Source organism: Acomys minous (assembly GCF_964271855.1).
Source record: "Acomys minous genome assembly, chromosome: 10".
Lineage (NCBI taxonomy): Eukaryota > Metazoa > Chordata > Mammalia > Rodentia > Muridae > Acomys > Acomys minous.
Window position 1 is genome coordinate 94,090,558 of NC_140491.1, and position 13,465 is coordinate 94,104,022.

The 13,465-nt window shown below is 43.5% G+C and overlaps 1 pseudogene across 1 annotated transcript; it reads left to right on the top strand.

Moving 5' to 3' along the window:
- The first annotated feature begins 566 nt into the window (after positions 1–566).
- LOC311607319 (large ribosomal subunit protein uL16-like) lies at positions 567–12,986 on the top strand (annotated as a pseudogene). The gene is made up of 2 exons: positions 567–591; positions 12,015–12,986. The product of its transcript is annotated as a large ribosomal subunit protein uL16-like (transcript).
- The last annotated feature ends 479 nt before the right edge of the window (positions 12,987–13,465 follow it).

Here is a 13,465-nt window from a genome sequence, read left to right on the forward strand (position 1 = left end):
AAGTGCTGGGCTTCAAGGCATGCGTAGCTACCGCGGACTAAAGCAGCAGCCTTTCTATTTGCCTGAATCAGGTTGGACTTCTTTTGCCATCTGGTACTGGCAGTTCAACTAAAAGAGCCGTACCACTTTGCTGTGGAGAAATCTTTTTCCCCTACATCGTCACCTAATTGGAAATCCTGTGCCTCAGACCTCTGTGTAGCCTTGTCTGTCCTGGACTCACTTTGTAGACCAGGCTGGCCTCGAACTCACAGCAATTCACCTGCCTCTGCCTCCAGAGTGCTGGGATTAAAGGCGTGTGCCACCATGTCCAGCTGCTCTGTTTTTATTTTTTTTCCAAATTTTGTGGGGCTGGGGATTGAGCCTAGAGCCTTGGGCGTCTTAGCTCCACCATTAAGTTCCATCTCTTTCCACACTATGATTTCTTTAAAAGTAGAAACCCGTGGTTGCTGATGCAACTTCATTTTTTTTAAAGGATATAAAGATACAAGCAACAGTTTAGGGAGGTACTGAGACCCGTCCTTGGAGAAGGGGACAGCAGAGGAGGGAGGCTTCCGTAGCAGGTGGGCATGGCAGCAGCCAAGCGGGATGAGAGTGAGACAGGCAGGCAGCATGGTTCGCGGGTTGCAGCTGGGGCTGTGAGACCCTGTAACCAAGGGAATGTGCTAGAATGAGCAGCCTAGAAAGACAGGAGGGATATATGCAGAACTGGCTGGTGGAGGGTACACACCGCACGAAGGAAGGCCGGATTTGGATTCGGGAATCCTTGAACTCTAGGTGAGTGGAGAAAACTCTGATCCTGTTTTGAGTTAGTATAGTGGTGCCCTTCTATCGGGCATACAGCTCACGTTGCTTTGTAAGAGCCTCAGAGAGACCACGAGTTAGAGCAGGGGGCGAGTACACCATAGTACTTTCCTGACCTTTCTCATCACTGTGGGCTCCTGTCTTAACAGGCTTGTTAAAAGAAACAGCACATTCTTTTTGGTATTTTCTGGAATCATCCTCCCATCCCTAAGCCTGCAAAGCCTGCTGTGTAATTACCTCCAGCAGGCCAGAGGTCATTTAGAACAGCAAGTGAAGGCAACATCTGGCAATTAGAACTTACATTTTGGTGCTCTCCCAATAAGCTTCAGGCTCTGAAGTGGACACTTTACGAGTCTAGACTCACATTGCGTCTTCATGAAGGAATAAAAATATACTCCTTCTCAAGTCTCTGAGGGAGTTGAAGACCAAGTAGCTTAGTTTTACAATGAAGCTTAATTGCTTAGGGATTAAGATGTTTTTAGGTCTAGATAGGTGTTCTAAGTTGATAATGACAATATGTGATGGAGATTGATTTACATTCAGAAATTTAGATGCACCAAGATAGGAAAGATGTCTACTTCAAGGCTGTCAAATACAAATAGCCAGAACACTAGGAATGTAACATTTATATAATTCCTGATTGTGTCACGGTTCTTCTTGCTATAGGTAACCTATTGTATATATGTGCAATAATTTAAATGTATATGTACAAAAATAAAATAATTAAAAAAAAAGAAAAAATATACAACATAGTAATGCAGAAGCTTGACCAGTTCCAACTTTCAGTGCTGAGTTGCTCTGCGTGGCACTGCTGCCTGCATCCTGAGGGCCAAGCCTGCAAGTCTGTCCTCCATGGAGAGAGGGAAGGTGTCCAGCAGGGGTCAGTGCCTTCCAAGCAGCCTAGCTGGATTAGCCAGCTTTGTGTAAACAACCTCAGGGCCTGTGAATCTGACAGAAGGGCCTTGAGTAGGGAGAAAGACTCCCAAAGTGATTTGGAAGCCAAACTAGAAGTCTTTTTCTTCCTAGAGCAAACTGAGATTTATCGTGAGCCTAATTACTATAAGCCCAGTTGAAAAGTGCACAATGACAGATGAGAGTAGGGACTCCTGACAGCAGCTCATTGTGTCCCTTGCTCTGCCGCAGGGCACTGTCCGGTTCTGTCCTTCTCTAAGGAAAAGCTTGTTCAAACCAGGTTTAGGATTTTCCCTCCACCTGATGAACAGCTCCAACTGAGGTCACTGGAGTGAACCCTGCACTGCTCTGTCCCTCCTGGGAAACTCCATTCTGCACAGAGGCAGGCACCCCCTCCGCCCCCCAGTTAACATTGTGCACACTGGAAGCCTGGAGTCACCAGGGCTTTCGAGGGTGTGTGTGTGTGTCTGTGTGTGTGTGTGTGTGTGGCTTTTCCGGCCTCACGTCAATGATGATCAGGAAGACTTGGTGATGTATGGAGAAGGGCTGTTTGCCTAGTGATGTCTCTGTGTGCTCAGCATTTATCAGAAGGCTGCCATTTTCAGAGCACAGTACAAGAGACTTTTGAAAACACACAGAGATGTAATAAAACTGGACGCCTGAAGTCGGGGAGATCAGGACCTTGATGCAGTTCTGATTTTTAGTTGTTAGTCAGCATCCAGCCCTTCGCTATTGGGCTGATTCCAGAAGATTCTTCCCCAGTTCACAGGCTCATGATGGGTCTTCCCTGAGACACCAGAAGGGTACAGGCTATAGTTTGGCTGGCCCATTATAGGCTACCACCTAGGCATAGGTAAATATATTATGGGTGTCTTATAACGTGATGACTGTCACTGATCCATCTATTGATGATATGTGATGTGCTAAACATTTCAATCCCACCTAGTGCTCCAGGCATGAGATGGGTGGGCCCAGAGCTGTTCTTACTTAACATTGAAAGCAATTGTTCAAATGTGCCATGCCAAACAAAAGCTACGTTCCAGCATAAACTATTGCCAAGGTACCACTAAATATAAAGACTCTGAGCAGAAGTGCTGCCAGCTTTTCTGTCCATAAGTAGGTGTAAGAAAGGCTTAGAGAAACACACAACTTCAAAAATCAATCAGCTATAGATTTTTGACACCGATACTGTGAATATAAACGCTTGTGGAAAGGCAAAGGAAGATAAGACCGGCTATTTTTAAGTGCTCAACATGCCAGTGTCCTGTCCCTGGGCAAAAGATAAATATTCATTGAATGAATCAAAGAATGGCGAATGGTTTAAGGAAGTGCAGGCAAAATTTCCCATTTCCAGATGCGTTTTGCTTTATGCTTGACAGGCACCAGATAGGCAGTCAAGGAGACCCCAAGGTCTTCTCTGCGTCCTTTAAAAACTGTGGCATATCTCTAGCAAAATACTGGCACTGCCTCAAGTCTATGTGGAGCTGGAAATGTTTTCCATTTTCAAGCTCATTTACTTACTTGCATCCCATATTCATTTTCGTATCTGAGGGCTTTGACCCGCCATAAAGAATAGAAGTGTGGTGGTTCCCATAAAGGGGACACAGTGTTGCTAGGGATATTGTAATAAAGTACCACAACCAGGGCACCATTAAAAACAAAACAAAACAACAGCAAAACAGAAGTGTGTGTCCTTATCATTGTCAAGGTGAGAAGTCTAGGTGATGTGATAGGAGGGTGGGGAACACAGCACTGTTCCTCACTCCCCTCCTAGCCCCTGTAATAGGCAGCAATCCCTTGACTTAGAGTCTCATTATTTCAGTCTCTGACCCTGTTTTTAAGTGGTGCTCTCTCTCTCTCTCTCTCTCTCTCTCTCTCTCTCTCTCTCTCTGTGTGTGTGTGTGTGTGTGTGTGTGTGTGTGTGTGTGCACGCGCACATGTGCATATGGACATCTTTTCAATAAAGATTTCCATTGTGTTAGAAGTAGAGTGCACCATACTTCAGCATTACCTCATATTAGCTGTTGACTACTCATGGGATGGGTAGCTACCATGGGATGGGTAACTACCATATGATGGCCCTGTTTCCAAAACAAGGTCACATTCTGGGGTACTTGGGGCCTAGGACATTGACATTTTCAATTTAGGTAAGGAGTTGGGGGATATAATTGAATCTATAACAGAGGAGGAGAAAATATCTGATCCCAACACACGGCGACTCTGTGTTGTGATGTCACAATCAGTGCCTCTGCAAGTTTTTAGGACTGCAAGTTCACATGGCCAAAAGTTCACATGAAGCTAAGGCATCCAAGAATGTACCTCAAAATGTTTTTGCTTTGTTCCTTTTTTACTTCAGCTCAGATTAGAATGCCAATCGCCATGTAAAAGGGAAAGGCTTTGTGTTCCATCAGCAGTCTCCTGAAACGTGTAATTTTGAGATTCCCAAATTTGAAGCTATCCAGAACACAGAATCTCACATTTCTATCAACACCACTGGATTTCCATTCTGTGTTCAGGCATCTCTGTTTCCTGGGCCTTTTGCCTACAAGATTGTCTAAATGGCTCCAGTATGTGTATAACCATAAAAAATATCCCACTTGTATAAAAAGGATGCGGGATGTCTTTTAAGAAGCTATGTGTCTTATTTAGAATGAGTACATACTAACACTGGCAATTTTAATGAGGTGCATTCAAAGCCTTGTTCTGACTGCACCAATAAGGACCCTGTGCACCACAGCAGAGCCGCTTTCCCCAAAGTTGCTGCTGTTCTTGTAGGTTTTCAGTGGGCAGATGCTGGGATGATATATATTTTTGTATTATGCGGCAGCAGTAGACAGACAGCTAATATTTTTCCAGTTCAGTTATTCATATCTCAGCGTGCTGTAGAAAGAAGTCATTTTATTCTTCTTACTACAGAGACCGGATGGAGTTTTTGTTACTCTTCACCCCTGAGCTGGAACAGCCTGTGGCTAATGCCCATTTGCAAGACACCTCAGGAGAGCAGTTTTCATTTGCTTTGCTTTCTGACCTCCTAAAAGACATCACAGTCAAATGTGGACATTAAAAAAAAAAAACAACTCTATTGAGCGTTTCTGTGAAATATGACAGAGAGAGTGGGTGGTTGTGTGTGTGTCTAACATTTTAAACAAGGTTTAGCTTTGTCCTTAGGGACTAGGTCATCACGACTAGTGTTGTTCCATTGGGCCATCCTAATTTTCCCCCAGAAGAGGGAACACTTTTTCCCTTATGAACTGCAGGAATCTCAGACTGTACTGGGGGGGAGATCTAATTCATTCTGGTTGGTTTCACTCAGATACTCTGTGTCCCCAATTACATCAATTATCTGGGTAATCGTCACAATTAATGGAAGAAGGCTTGACCTGTCAGGACCAGCTGCAGCAAAAGTATTTGGGTGTGTGGTTTAAGCCACTGGTGCCCTGTGGATTGCAGAGGCTAGGTCAGGGAAGGAGGTTGGAAGAGTGCTGGGATCAGCTTCCCAGTTAGTAATGGGTTGTGATTTAATCAAGCAAATGGCCTACAGGGTCTCAGGAAATCAGGTTTCTGGTTAAAGGTGGGCTGTGGCCAAGCTGTGCCACACTGAGTTGGAGTCTTCACCTCATGGTGATTTCACATTTGTAAAATGAAAGCAGGAAGCCAGATTATATTAGTCTTGATGGAGCAAATGATGACTGTACAGCGATTAAAGTAAACACTACTTCGTTCAGTCCTCAGAACCAGCTTTTAGAGGAGAACACATTCCTTCCCCCACGAGGTCACACAGCTAGTGCTTGCTATTCAAAGGGCAGGGCATTTTCAAACTCCTCCCGGCTGTCCTTGAAACCAAGAAGAAGACTTCGTAAACCAACCACGACTCAGGTTGAGCCTCTTGCTGCTCCGAGCGCAAAGTGCATGGACTAACAGTGCGGGTGTCATCTCCTGCTGTCTTTTAGGAAAGTCAGCTGCTCAGACCTCCACTACAAATCTACACCTGAAAATTTGACGTTTTAAACCAGATCCCAGTGTAATTCCAGCACCTTTAAAACTTTTGAGAAATGCTGCTCTAGGGTCAATCTAAGGTCAGTCAGACTGGGACCAGTGCAGCAATTCCTCTTCTTTCTCATCTCTAGGGGCCTCTGAGGGGCCTAAACTGGGGTCTCAGGGGAGTGCTGAGGGAGCTTGGTTCTGGAAGTCAGCTTTGTATGCAGGGCTCTGCATTTGGTCTTTCATGTTTCACTCACATTATATGCTCCTAGCTTTCAGCTCCTCTCCCAAAAGGAAGCCTCCAGTAACCAAAGTATAGCAGGAGCTAAAAATGATCTTTTTTTGGCTGACAGCAGGGGGTGGCCATTATGAGCGGATTAATGTATGTGCAGGGCAAAATTCTCCGATGTCCTTTACAGGCGGGAGAAATTGCTGTTCTAACTCTCCCTCTGGCTTCCCTTCTTTATTTAACAATGGCTGCACACAAAAGCTTTCTATGGGAAGATAATTGGATTTCTAACTCTATTTGTTCAAAACCCACTTAACATTATAATGGTCCTGGTTATATTGTTTGTATCAACTCGTCAGTAGTAAAATAGCAATTTCTGGATAAATATCTAAATTTTTGTGTGAACATCTAGCATTGCAAAAGAAAGGAGGTGGGGGGGGGGGAAGAAGCCAGAAATAAAAATGCATTGATAAAAATAGACAGCATATGTGGTCAGGTGCCCTGCGTGGCTTCACTGAGCTGGATATGGCCAGGCTTTCCAGTGTTACCTCAAGCCTACCTATGTGTGCGTTTGCTTATTGCTTAATCACTGTGAAACTTTCTGTAAATGGATCACTGAAGACAAATATGTTCCCTGCTGGAGTCATGGAAGAAAAGCGAATGGCAGCCAGTCCAGAATGAAAGAAGCATATTCGTTCACGTAGCAGGCACTACTATCCCTCCTCCCAAGGAGGCTGCAACAGAACCTGATGCCTGCAATTCCCTTGCATGCTTTTGGTTCTGGTAACACTGATTATATCATGTCTGACCATTTTCATCTGTAAAGACACAGCCCATACACCTTAGTATGTGTGTGTGGAGAGTCATAGGTCTGTGTGTAAGTATAATCAATATACTTAGACATATGGCCAAGGGTTAGTCACTAAGTTACTCAGCAACACCATTTCTTATTTATAAAAGGAGAACATGTGTGTTGGCCATGCTCCTGAGCTGACTTACTAACTTACTCATTAACTAACACTTCCTAACTTGATAGTGTGCGTAAGTCACCTCCCAAGGGCTCAGTTGTCCTACCTGTGAAGTGGTTCCACTTCCCACCACCTGGCCCCACAGGCACCGAGTAGCCAATGAGCTAATATGCATGAAATGATAGAGAGCCATGGCTGAATCCCATTATCCAAGGATGGTGGCTATTAAAAGCTAAAAGGGAAATCGTTTAATAGAAGAAGAAGAAGAAATGTTGAGGTGGGCGAGCTTCCTCCTCCCTGGATCATCTTGGAACTGTACAGACGTGTAAAAGAGCCCCCTCCTCCATTTCTGTTGAAGCTGGGTATGATCTGATTCCTAAAAAATTGACTGGGAATGAAATTGCTATGAATCAGGCTACCTTTCAACTGCCCTTGGAAAGGAGATACTATTTTAAGACATCCTTTGCTTTTTCTCACGTAAGATGAAAAGCCTACCTAATCCCTGATTTAATCTGAATTGATATCTGAATTTCCAGGAACCACAATTTCTTAGAGTAGAGTGATGCAGTCTCACTTCTCACTATCTCTCATCAGACAACAGACCAGGTCCAGGGTCCCTTTGAAGTTGCCTCATGTGGGTCAGTCATAGAAATAGCTTCTTTTCCTGCAGGGAGAGTGATGTTTGTGGAATGCCCTGTGCTGATGACAGCTGGAGACATGTGCATATCTTCCAACCCAACACAGGCAGGAGAGGCCTCCCGCCCCAAGTGCTAATCATAACCTCTACTATGCTTTGACATGTCTGGAATAGGAAGTGTGCAGTGGTTAGTTCCATCCCAGATCTTCAGTTAGTTTGTTGTAGAGGCCCGGAGGGGGTTTTAGTGGCTGCACTGCTGTTTGCCCTCCTGTGAGAGTTGAGGTCCATGTTGGGCCCCAAATATAAAAATACACACTTTTTATGCCTGCCCTAGATACCAAATAACGGCACAAAGGCCTATTATATTTATTAACTGCTTCAGGCACTATAGCTAGGCAGATACTGAGCTATTCTAACCCAACTATGCTGGCCTGGCCTACTTCTCAGCCACCATGGCCTGTTAGTGCCATCTTAGTGTCACTCTATCTGATCCTTATTCATCCATGTCTCATGGAGACTCTCTCCTCATGGTGACTCTTTTCTCACTGTTTCCCACTTGGGACCCCCCTCTCTGTGATCAGAAGTTTTACCTTAACTCTCTAGCCCAGCTTTAGACATTCAGCTCTTTATTAACCAATCAGAATTGATGGAGAACAATTTTTATACAACATTGAGACAGTAGATGCTTCATAAAAATGATAATGCCAATGTCCAGACTGTAGCCAGATCTCTGGGTACAGAAATCAGCATTTGGATACACAGTGTGCAAAAACATCCTCCAAACCAAAGTGTCTGGCATTTGTCACTAACACAAAAGCCACCGTCCTCCATCTTGAACGAACTCCACTTACCAGCAAAGGAGAGGTAGGATCGAATGGATTTCAAAGTGTTTTTGTTAAGTTTCCCCGAACCAGCAGCAGTAACAGAGAATCAGGGAGCCAGCAGGGCTTTTCAGGGCTTTTAAGTGTCAACAATGTCAACAATGACCAAGTGGCTTCCAGGTTCTGCAAGCTAATCTTGGTATGAAAGAAAGTTTGAGCTGTGAAAAATGCATGGGATATTTTGAAGGTATCCTGTCATTTTTTTTCTTGCCTAGAAAAGTAGGGGGATAGGGAGGGAAAGAAAAAGAAGGGAAGAAAATAGAAGGGAAGGAGAGGGTGGATGCATTGGAGGTCTGCCATGCTGATAGTGGAGAGGGAATGGCACCATGTTGTTTTTAAGGGAGAAGTTCTTTGAAGGAAACGAGTGGCTCCCAGCTTAAGTCTTGCCCTAGCAGAGCTGCCCAGGAGAACCTTGCCTGCCAGGCCCGTGCCTTCGAAACTCCCAAACTCCTTCCATATCACCACTTCTTAAGGCAGTGCTAAATGCTTGAAGCTTACCATTTAGGAAGAGGTAGAGGCACCCCCTTGGGAAAATCCTCCTTGAAGGCATAAGTTCTAATGTTTAACATGGAGTTCCAATCTACACATTTCTCTGTTCTAGCCAGGACAGCTGATTTCTCTCTGACTAAATCACAGGGCTGAGGATCACTTAGTGAAAGATCTTAGGGGTCTCCTTTCCACATTGCCAAAAAACACATCACTTCCAGGGCTGGCCCCAAGACTGCCTCTAGCAGCCCAAAATCCTGTCATAACACCTAGATTTCCCAGATCACGAAAACCCCAAAAAAGACCACCAGGACTCGATACCGGTACAACATACACAGGGTCCTGTATTATGGGCTTGAGCTCGGGTCACAATCCTTCCTTATGCAACAGGATAGGAGAGTGGCTCTGGGACTATAAGAGTAATGGGCTTATAAAGGGAAAAAAACATAAGCGGGGGGGGGGGTGTTATGGGTCATAGGAATGTCAACCTTTAGGCAGGTTGGGTGGAGGATGGACCTCAAGGGGAACTTGTAGGTCACAGGATGTTGACCTTCAGGTAGACTGAGTGGAGTCTCTGGGGATTGCTGGCAGGTGCAGTTCACAGCAGCACGTGGTCATTCCCGGAATGCAGGGAGAAGGGTTACCTAGAGGACACATTCTCACAGGAAATACCGACCATGGCGTTAGTTACAGGACAGACAGAACCAGAACGTGGCATTAGTTACAGGACAGATAGAATGTGGCATTAGTTTGGTTCTTACACTATGTAGCATCTTGAAGGGGGAACTTAGGAGAGTTGTGCACCCCTGACCTTGCAAAAGGTGTCATGAGGTTGGACATCAGAACCAAATGAGCAGATGGGCAGTGTGAGAGAGATGTCAGCTCGTGCTGGTGGCACCTTAGTGATGCCAAGAGTCACTGAAGATTGCTGGAATGAAAGACAAGTGCAGTTACTAATGCTATTGGGGAAGTAAGCTTAATTGGGAGACCTGGAATTTCTCAACATTTAGAAACTGGGCCGTAAATGCTATTCCTGGATTGTTTAACCATTTCCCCAAATTTTATTTGGGCCCCTACAAAGGTATTATTTGCCCCAAATCAGCTGGAAGAAACCTTAGGAGAATGACACCCCATTTTCCCTAAGTGGGGATTGGGCAGGTTTTTGCTCTCTTGGGCGATAGATGTTTATTTTCATTGGGAGTTGGTTATAAGTTATTATTGTTCTTATTCAGAGAGAAAACAAGGTTGGACTCAGGGATATCTCTCTTTTCCTTTATCTTTCTTTCATAGGTATGGAGCTATGGGTTGAAAAGAAGGAGGAATATAGAAATATATAGGGATGATAGGGAAAAAAGTAGATTATTGAATCTACTCCTCAACTTAAGGCCTTAATGGTTACAAATAAGGTTATTTTTAACTCATTGGTATAGAATTTTGTATGTTGATGCAAAATAAGTTTAATGTTGATACATTGGTATAGAATTAAATTTTGAGATTATTATTCACACACACACACACACACACACACACACATATTTCTATTCTAACATGAGGTGTTGCACCCATCAAACTCAATTATAGCACAAGGTTTACTTCTAATAACTTGAAAGTGCTATTGTAGGTTGTTTAGGATAATTAAGTAGCACAAGCTAATTGTTAGTTGATCAAATCATGGTCATGTCAATTACTAGTCTATTTTTATCACAAGAACATACATCCTAGGTTTAACAGACAGATATGATTCTATAGATATATAAGGTAAAATAGTTAGATAAGGTCTTCAAAAGCTTCAGAGACCTACAGAATATGGCATTTAAAGATATTTTTACTATTTTAAAGATTCTTTGATAACAAGACAGGTTAACTCCCGGCAATGCCCAGCCTACCTCAGAGAAGATGATGAGCTTCAAAAAAACCTCCTTATAGAGACGGCTTCAAATGTGGCAAACAAGCCCCTGGGAAAAATGTCCTCATTTCGGCCACAGACAGAATTCTGCCTAAAAATGGGCAAGCTTGGATGCAGGCAGAGTCGATAGCCAAACTTTGCCAAGACAGGGCAAGCAAGTCCTCAACAGTTCCTGCCTCACAAATTACCTGTCAGATATATTGGGCCGGAAGGTTAAAGATGATGCTCCAACATTATAGAGAGTTTTGGGTGACTGATCTGGCAGCAAGTTGTCTCTGTCATTTTTTCATTTCGAAAGCTGCTAACCTGTACTTCCGGTTTACTCAGATAATTAAATTTTATTCCTTCTCAAGTCTTTGATGGGGTTGAAGACCAGATAGGTTAGTCTTACAATTAAGCTTAGTTGTTTAGGAGTTAAAATGTTTTTATGTCTAGATAGATATTTTAAGTCGATAGAGATGAGCTATGACAGATATTGATTTATATTTAGAATTTTAGATAGGAAAGATGTTTTCTTCAAGAGTGCCAAATACAAATAGCCAAAACACTATGACTACAACACTTATATAATTCCTGATTGCTTCATGGTTCTTCTTGCTGTATGTAGTTTATTTTACATATATGTAACAATATAAATTGTATATGTAAAAAGGGAAATATAATAAAATATTTACATTATAGTCCAAATGTAATTACAAAAGTAACAAAAATATAGTTATGAGTAGCAACGAAACTAATTTTATGGTTGGGGGTCAGCACAATATGAGGAACCATATTAAAGGGTCACAGCATCAGGAAGCTTGAGAACTGCAGTTCTAGAGGAAGTGGTACCACATTTCCTACACACTTTGGCTTCTCAGCGTGAATTCTGAGCAAAGCTCCCAGTCAGTTGAAAGTTCCAAGTCTTCACATCTGGTGTACACTTTGCAGAGCCCACTTTGCAGGGAGAGAACGAAGAGGCAATGAGCTATCCTTGTCAAGTGCTTGGTCACGGCGGTGATTTCAGTAAATATCAACTATTGGTGCTGCCTCTCATTCCAAGTTGGCCTTGAGTGACAAGTGATTTAGAGAAAAATTAAATAAGTAGGATTTGAGGTGCATTTAGAAGAGTCGGTTGGGTTTAGACGAGCAGTGAAACGTGGACGCAGTACAAACCACCCCAGGGTAAGCAGAAAACGTAAGTGAAGGCATGGGCTGTGGTTACCATTTAAAGGCCAGTTTGTATGGTATTGCAAAAACAAGCCGTATCCAAAGTCTCGTTTCTGCCGGGGTGTCTCTGCTGCTAAAATCTGCATCTTCGACTTGGGACGAAAGAAGGCAAAAGTTGATGAATTCCCACTTTGTGGCCACATGGTGTCAGATGAATACAAACAACTCTCCTCTGAAGTGCTGGAGGCTGCCCGTATTTGTGCCAAAAAATACACGGTGAGGAGTCGTGGTGAGGATGTGCTCATATTCGTGTGAGGCTCCACCCTTTCCGTGCCATCCGAATCAACAAGATGTTGTCCTGTGCTGGGGCTGCCAGGCTCCAGACAGGTGTGCGGGGTGCCTTTGGGAAGCCCCAGGGCACAGTGGCCAGGGTTCACATTGGCCAGGTCATCATGCCCATTCGCACTAAGCTGCAGAATAAGGAACATGTGATTGAGGCTCTGTGTAGAGCCAAGTTCAAGTTCCCTGGCAGCCAGAAGATCCACATCTCAAAGAAGCAGGGCTTCACCAAGTTTAACGCAGATGAGTTTGAAGACATGGTTGCTGAGAAGTGGCTCATTCCTGATGGCTGTGGGATCAAATATATCCCCCATTGTGGTGCCCTGGACAAGCCCTGCATTCCTGAGGAGGTCTTCCACTGTGATGCTCTTCTGTACCCTACCAAATCTCACAACCAGTTTTTAAAAAATGCGCTTAAGATAACCCAGTAATTAAAGATCATGCACAAGTCTGGGAACTGAGGACAAGCCAAAGAAACCACCAAGCGGAGGCCTTGGAGATGTTCCTCTGCAGCCACACAGCTATGGAAGTCTGGCTGTGGCTTGCATTTGGTGCTCCATCAATCAAAGCCTTCACCGTGCAACACGTGCCTGCATCCTGTCCCCTCCCCTTTGTAAATGTATTTTCTATTTTCTATAGTGCAATGAGAATATTTGGCAAATATTAAACTAGTCTGTCTTGTCTCCCTCTCAAAGAATATTCTTTGTAGCCTTTACCTCTGAGGCTAAGCCAGGAAATACCTCTGTTGTGAGGAATGTGCCGGAGAAGACTATTCGGACTTGGTTCAAGCCAATAGAAAGTCTTTAATTGTTTGCTGGTGACTACACTGGGTGTCCAAAACTCCAGTGCAGTTCTGAGCCTTTCTCAGGGTGAGCTCCTTTTTAAAAAAAAAATATATATATATATATTTTTAATTATTTATTTTTAATGTACATTTATATTATTACACACATATATAATAAATATCAACGTTGCATTCATAGTGTTTCCGCTATTCGTATTTGGCAGCCTTGAAGAAAACATCTTTCCTATCTTGGTGAATCTAAAATTCTGAATGTAAATCACTATCTATCATATTCCATCTCTATCAACTTAAAACTCCTGGGTTGACACACCTTAGTTGGCAAGAACTGTTAACCAGAATCAGGACTACAGAAGCCAAAATACAAGGTCAGT